At 32.7% G+C, this 6,062-nt stretch overlaps 1 long non-coding RNA gene across 1 annotated transcript; it reads right to left on the bottom strand.

The window, feature by feature from the left end:
- Nucleotides 1–1,322: 1,322 nt before the first annotated feature.
- On the bottom strand, nucleotides 1,323–5,285 carry LOC104224373 (uncharacterized). Its single transcript, XR_011405745.1, has 3 exons — nucleotides 5,181–5,285; nucleotides 4,928–4,990; nucleotides 1,323–1,636 (listed from the first exon to the last, which is right to left on the bottom strand). It is a non-coding gene; the product is annotated as an uncharacterized lncRNA (long non-coding RNA).
- Nucleotides 5,286–6,062: the final 777 nt, after the last annotated feature.

The following is a 6,062-nucleotide window of genomic DNA, read 5'->3' as shown; positions in this document are numbered from 1 at the left end:
CAGAGAAGAGAATGAACAAAGAGAAGCATTTTCTTCATTAATTCATTTCTGTATACATCCACATGTTTATATAGAAGCAGATCATCATCTCCTTCTTCTCTAAGAATAAAATCTCCACAAGTCATAACCATATAACTAACTTGTAACTAACTTAACTAACTTTTAACCAATTGTAACTAACTTTTGAACCTATGAGCTGAGCTACTAGACTAAATGTTTTCCTTCGCATTCTTGTCATTATATTCAACGGGTCTAAAAGAGCTGGCTCTGTGAGTTCTTGTTCAAGATTATCTTGGCCTTGCAATTTGTCAAACTCGGCTTGGGCTCTTGAGCTGGAAATGGATTTTTGGAGTGAAATTCCAGTAAACCCACGCGCATTTGTGAGAAAAAGAGATGATGATAAGAGAATTGTGGACGATGGTTTGGGTATTGGAGTAGGACACCATGAGAGACTTGAATATGAAGAAGAAGCCATTGGAGCTTCCAAAATGCTCCACACAACCTCCCACGTAGACAAGATAAGTTGTGAAGTGGTACGGTAAAATATGAAAGACACGAAGAGCCACAAAACTTGTCTTACATTGACAATTTGGTCGAAGAAAAAAAATTGGAGGATAAAATGAATGAAATTTGCAATTTTTTCTGTCTAATTCGCATTCAACTCATGTATGAAGTCCCAAAAAGTCAAGTCTAATTCAAAGTAAAGATTGAACAATCTTTTAATTACAATTCAGTGCTTATTTTGGTAATTTTACGATGACCTGTTAAATTTTATTTGTATCACTCGTTCTTGTTATATATATACATATGCTCATACGGGAGGATAATTCATTAAACTGCGATATATATATATATATGGCCAAATACATATACGGACCATTAAACTTGGCTCAATTTTTCATTTTGACACTTTAACTCAGCCTTATTCCATTTTGGCCCTCGAACCTCATTTCTTTTGTTCCACTTTGACACAAAAAAATTTCTCCCAAGTAAAACTTCAGCACGAACAAATACCCAGCTATTAACCCCCACTAACCCCCCCCCGCGCAAAAAAAAGTATTACTTTTTTTTTTTGTAATTTCAAATTATTATTATTTTCGTTTTTTCTGCCCCGCTCCCGTGGAACAAAAGAAATGGGGTTGGAAGGCCAAAATGGAACAAGGCTAAGTTAAAAGTGCCAAAATAAAAAATTGGACCAAATTTAATAGGTTGTCTATGTATTTGGCCTATATATATTGTACTAGATGACTCTTGCCCGTGCAAAGCATGGGCCCAACAATTTCTGTTAGCCTTTAGTTGCATCCAACTAAGACATATTGAAATCCAAGTCTAAACAGCAATAAATGTTTTAGAACAACCGTAATTCCACACACATAAGCACAGTTCTAATTTTTAGAGTATGACATAGAAGACTACATATTACATCCGAATATATAATACAATTTCACAATCTGTGAATTTAAGAACAGTGAATTTTGCTCACATCTTCAAATCACATTCCCTAAGATAACCGTACAAATGACATTTGTCTCAGCTTGTTCATACGTGCCTTCTCCAAAAGAGTTCCATTTTCAAATTACTCCAACAAAATTAGGATCGAGACATGCGCCAGTGTGTTAAATTTTAACACATCTACCTGAGATGTATAAGTGAGACGTGTAAATAACAATAAATCCTTGAAGAGAAAGCCTAGTAATATACAGGCACAGAAGTGAAGCACGGTCCCATCACTAAATAGCCAATTTAACATATAGAAACAAAAGAAGCAATTTCATAACATGTGAATTCAAGCATAGAAAAATTTGCTCCCTTCTATAACATATAGAAACAAAAGAAGCAATACTATTCCTTGCATGCTTGTTTATCCAGACTATCCTGGAGAAGCTACATCCTGAAGTCATTGTACAATAATTTAAGGATGAGACATATCATATCAAAAGTAGAAACTTGAGAAAACCTGCTGGAGTTGATCCAAAAACCCACTGACCATGAGTCTTGGATTTCTGACATGGCTAAAAGATGTTACCTGTAGATACGATTTGATTTTCTATTTCAGTTATGTCTACCTCTCTGTTTTTCTGCCATGTAACACAGAATGTTCGTAATAACAGGGCGGCATTCAAATCAAACATATACCAAAAAAATATATGAGCCCTTAGATTCTTTTGCAGTACGTCAATAGATATCCATCGTCTCTTTAATAATGCATATCAGAACCCCAAGGAGCAGATAGTAACACAAACAGTACATTTGAAAGTTCGTCTAACTTAAGGACATAATCAAGACCAGCAAGTTCTTTTGAGTTAATGGCTCACAAGGCTTGTATGAACAAATACAAAAGGCTTTTTACCACTAATGGTCAAAGCATTTGCATCTGGTACAAGATTTTGACAAGCATAACTCAGGAGCTTTAATATGGAATATTTTAGCGCCCTCAACTATGAGGAGCTAAAAAATGTTAAATCAGTTATAGATTAGAGAACAATCGTCACCTTTTAATCTTTAATGCAAATTACATTGTAAAGTAGTAGCAAATCTATGTACTAATAAACATAAGATGCTAGTCCCAAGGAGTAATGCAAGCTCAAGTAGAATTCAAAGTAACTGAGAGCGATAATTCAAAATGGCAAATCCCCTTAGAAATACATCTGGAAGAACAAATTCTCTTCCTTCCAAATGCATATCTAATACTGTTTTTTCTTTTAAAAAATGAATTAGAGATACATATGAGGGAAGAGCATTGTATTCCTCAAGGCTATACTATTCATTTATCTAGGAAGAACGTAAGAAGCCGAACTATCAAAAGCTTTATAACAAACCAATTACCAGCATATGAGCAACCAAAGAAAAAAAAAGGAATAGTCCCTTGAATAAACATAACTTGGCATGTTAATCAGTATATAAAAGGGTGGAGACACAAGTCATTTAAAAGATAATAGAACCAACATGGTGCCTAGATTACCTGTCACGATTTATCATCGTCTGTAGAAGCAGTCCTATCAACTCTTATTTCATAGGACCTGGTATTGGAAGTTTGATAGAAAACGTGCATTGATGCATGATGAAAAATTTTGGAAACCATAATAAAAGCATGTCATTTATGAATCTTTACATTCATGTTTATACATTTTTTTGGATAAATATTTTCTCTATACAGATGATTAAATGTAGTTAGTCACGTTAAGAGGGATAGAAATTGAAAACAAGCTTTGGTTAGCTTTTCAAAAGTGCTAGACTGTTTTATTCTGCTATTATTCATATGTATTGGATTATTTAAGTGATGTATATTGCTAGCATGCTACAGTAAAAAGGGAAACTAAATTGTACTTGGTCGAATGAAGGAAAAAAGCTTCTATAGTAAAGCTAATATACTTTGACATGCTGTCCTTAGACAAAGCTGTCTTATGGACCTGTTTATGTGAAGAAAGAGTCTCGGATCCAATATTATATGTTTTTTGTGCTAAGTCATAATTTGACTAAACTAACACAAATTGAGATTCAAACTCATCTACTTGTATAACAGACTCAATATAATTAGTTGTTTTGTATATTTCTATCTTTTTGTGCTTTTTGCTGAATTTGTAGTTTGATACATTTCAACCTTAAATTTCTCTATCTCTAAGGTGAATACTTTTTGTTGTTAGTAAGTAACAATTTACTGAAAACACCTCTTTTGCCTTTTTATACAGCATTTGACCGTGATGGGCAGGAGCGGCGTGTTGAATCATGGATTTAGCTACGCATGCCACATCATCAGCTTATCGAGACTTTATTAATGACACTGTTGTGTACATTTCCTTTGTTTTTCCTACGTATAATTCTAAATCCAGCCCGTGAGTAGATATTCTAACTGATAATGGATATAATCATTTGTAATACTACAACAACAACCACCCAGTATAATCCCACTAATGAGGTCTGGGAGCCCATCAATAGATATCCATCGTCTCTTTAATAATGCATATCAGAACCCCAAGGAGCAGATAGCAACACAAACAGTACATTTGAAAGTTCGTCTAACTTAAGGACATAATCCAGACCAGCAAGTTCTTTTGAGTTAACAGCTCACAAGGCTTGTATGAACAAATACAAAAGGCTTTTTACCACTAATGGTCAAAGCATTTCCATCCGGTACAAGATTTTGACAAGCATAACTCAGGAGCTTTAATATGGAATATTTTAGCGCCCTCAACTATGAGGAGCTAAAAAATGTTAAATCAGTTATAGATTAGAGAACAATCGTCACCTTTTAATCTTTAATGCAAATTACATTCTAAAGTAGTAGCAAATCTATGTACTAATAAACATAAGATGCTAGTCCCAAGGAGTAATGCAAGCTCAAGTAGAATTCAAAGTAACTGAGAGCGATAATTCAAAATGGCAAATCCCCTTAGAAATACATCTGGAAGAACAAATTCTCTTCCTTCCAAATGCATATCTAATACTGTTTTTTCTTTTAAAAAATGAATTAGAGATACATATGAGGGAAGAGCATTGTATTCCTCAAGGCTATACTATTCATTTATCTAGGAAGTACGTAAGAAGACGAACTATCAAAAGCTTTATAACAAACCAATTACCAGCATTGAGCAACCAAAGAAAAAAAAAAGGAATGGTCCCTTGAATAAACATAACTTGCCATGTTAATCAGTATAGAAAAGGGTGGAGACACAAGTCATTTAAAAGATAATAGAACCAACATGGTGCCTAGATTACCTATCACGATTTATCATCGTCTGTAGAAATTACTACTATAATCTTTTTGTTCATCGTTTCTACCCCAATATCCCAACTACATTTTACGTATAGCAAAGCTTCCGAAACTCTACCTCTTTCTCTATTAAAGACATCAGCCACGAATTCCAGCAATGAAATTTGGAAGTATGAAGAGAAATTAGAAGTGGGCAAAAACTGAGACAACTCATACCTGAAATTAGAACAGCCCAGCCGAGAGATGTAAAGAACTGGAAAAAAAGTAGTCTTTGAAAATCTGAAGAAAAATAAAGAGATTATGCAAAAGAAACATTTTATTTTAATAATGAAAGAGAGAAACAAAAGGAAGGAGATGAACAGATGAACAAGAACATAGAAGAAAAACAACAATGAATTTCAGCCAAGAAATTGAGAAATTTGAAAAGAATTGGAAGAAGATTAAAGCAAAAATTGAGAGAAAAGATTACCTGAACTTGAAAGACCACGAAGAGAAATCAAATGAAACAACCGAGGGTTTCTTATTCTCATAAGAGAAAAATTGTGTCGGTATGTGTTAGAACCACATTATTATTACTTTGGGGAACTAAATAAGAGATTTGCCCTTGATAGAAATAGAAATAGGAAAAATAAAATAAAATGGCAATTTTGCCCTTGGTCGACCAAATTCTATATACTAGTAGATATATAGTACAAGATAGAAATATATGTACACACACATATTTGACCTCATTCGAAAAAATTGAGCATATAGCTATAGTTTTACCACTTATTTTGTTAATTTAGCGTCAAATTTTCATAAAAAATTACCATGGCACCAAAAATATTGAATATCTTGCTAATCAGTATAAGCTAATGCCATAAATAAATATATTGTATATAATTGCACATATGTATATAACTTCAAGCAATGTTTTAAAGGGTATGGGCGTGAGGCAGAACGTTTTTCTTAATACAGGGCGAAGCGTAAGCCCCAAGACACAGAGCGTAAGCCCCATTGATCTTTAATTTTTTTAATTAATAAATTAATAAAATAGCATAATAACTATATTATATATTAAGTACATTAAAGATTTGAGAAAATAAAAGTAATTAAAAACTCGTAAAATATTTTTAGAGTTACTATGAGATAAAAGTCAACTATAACGTCTTATTTTAAAATGATTAAAAAAACATAATATTTTAAAAACTATTAATCAAACTACACAATTTATCTCTCTAAAATTTAATAATTAATAAATTTTACCAATACCGTAGTTTAAAATACTATTCCTTATGAGAATATAACATTATTTTTAAATAGAAAAATAATAAAAGTTTGATAATTTTGAGAGACGTTGAACTAAGATATG

Source organism: Nicotiana sylvestris, chromosome 1 (genome assembly GCF_000393655.2).
Source record: "Nicotiana sylvestris chromosome 1, ASM39365v2, whole genome shotgun sequence".
Classification (NCBI taxonomy): Eukaryota; Viridiplantae; Streptophyta; class Magnoliopsida; order Solanales; family Solanaceae; genus Nicotiana; species Nicotiana sylvestris.
This window is presented reverse-complemented; position numbering and strand designations above follow the sequence as displayed.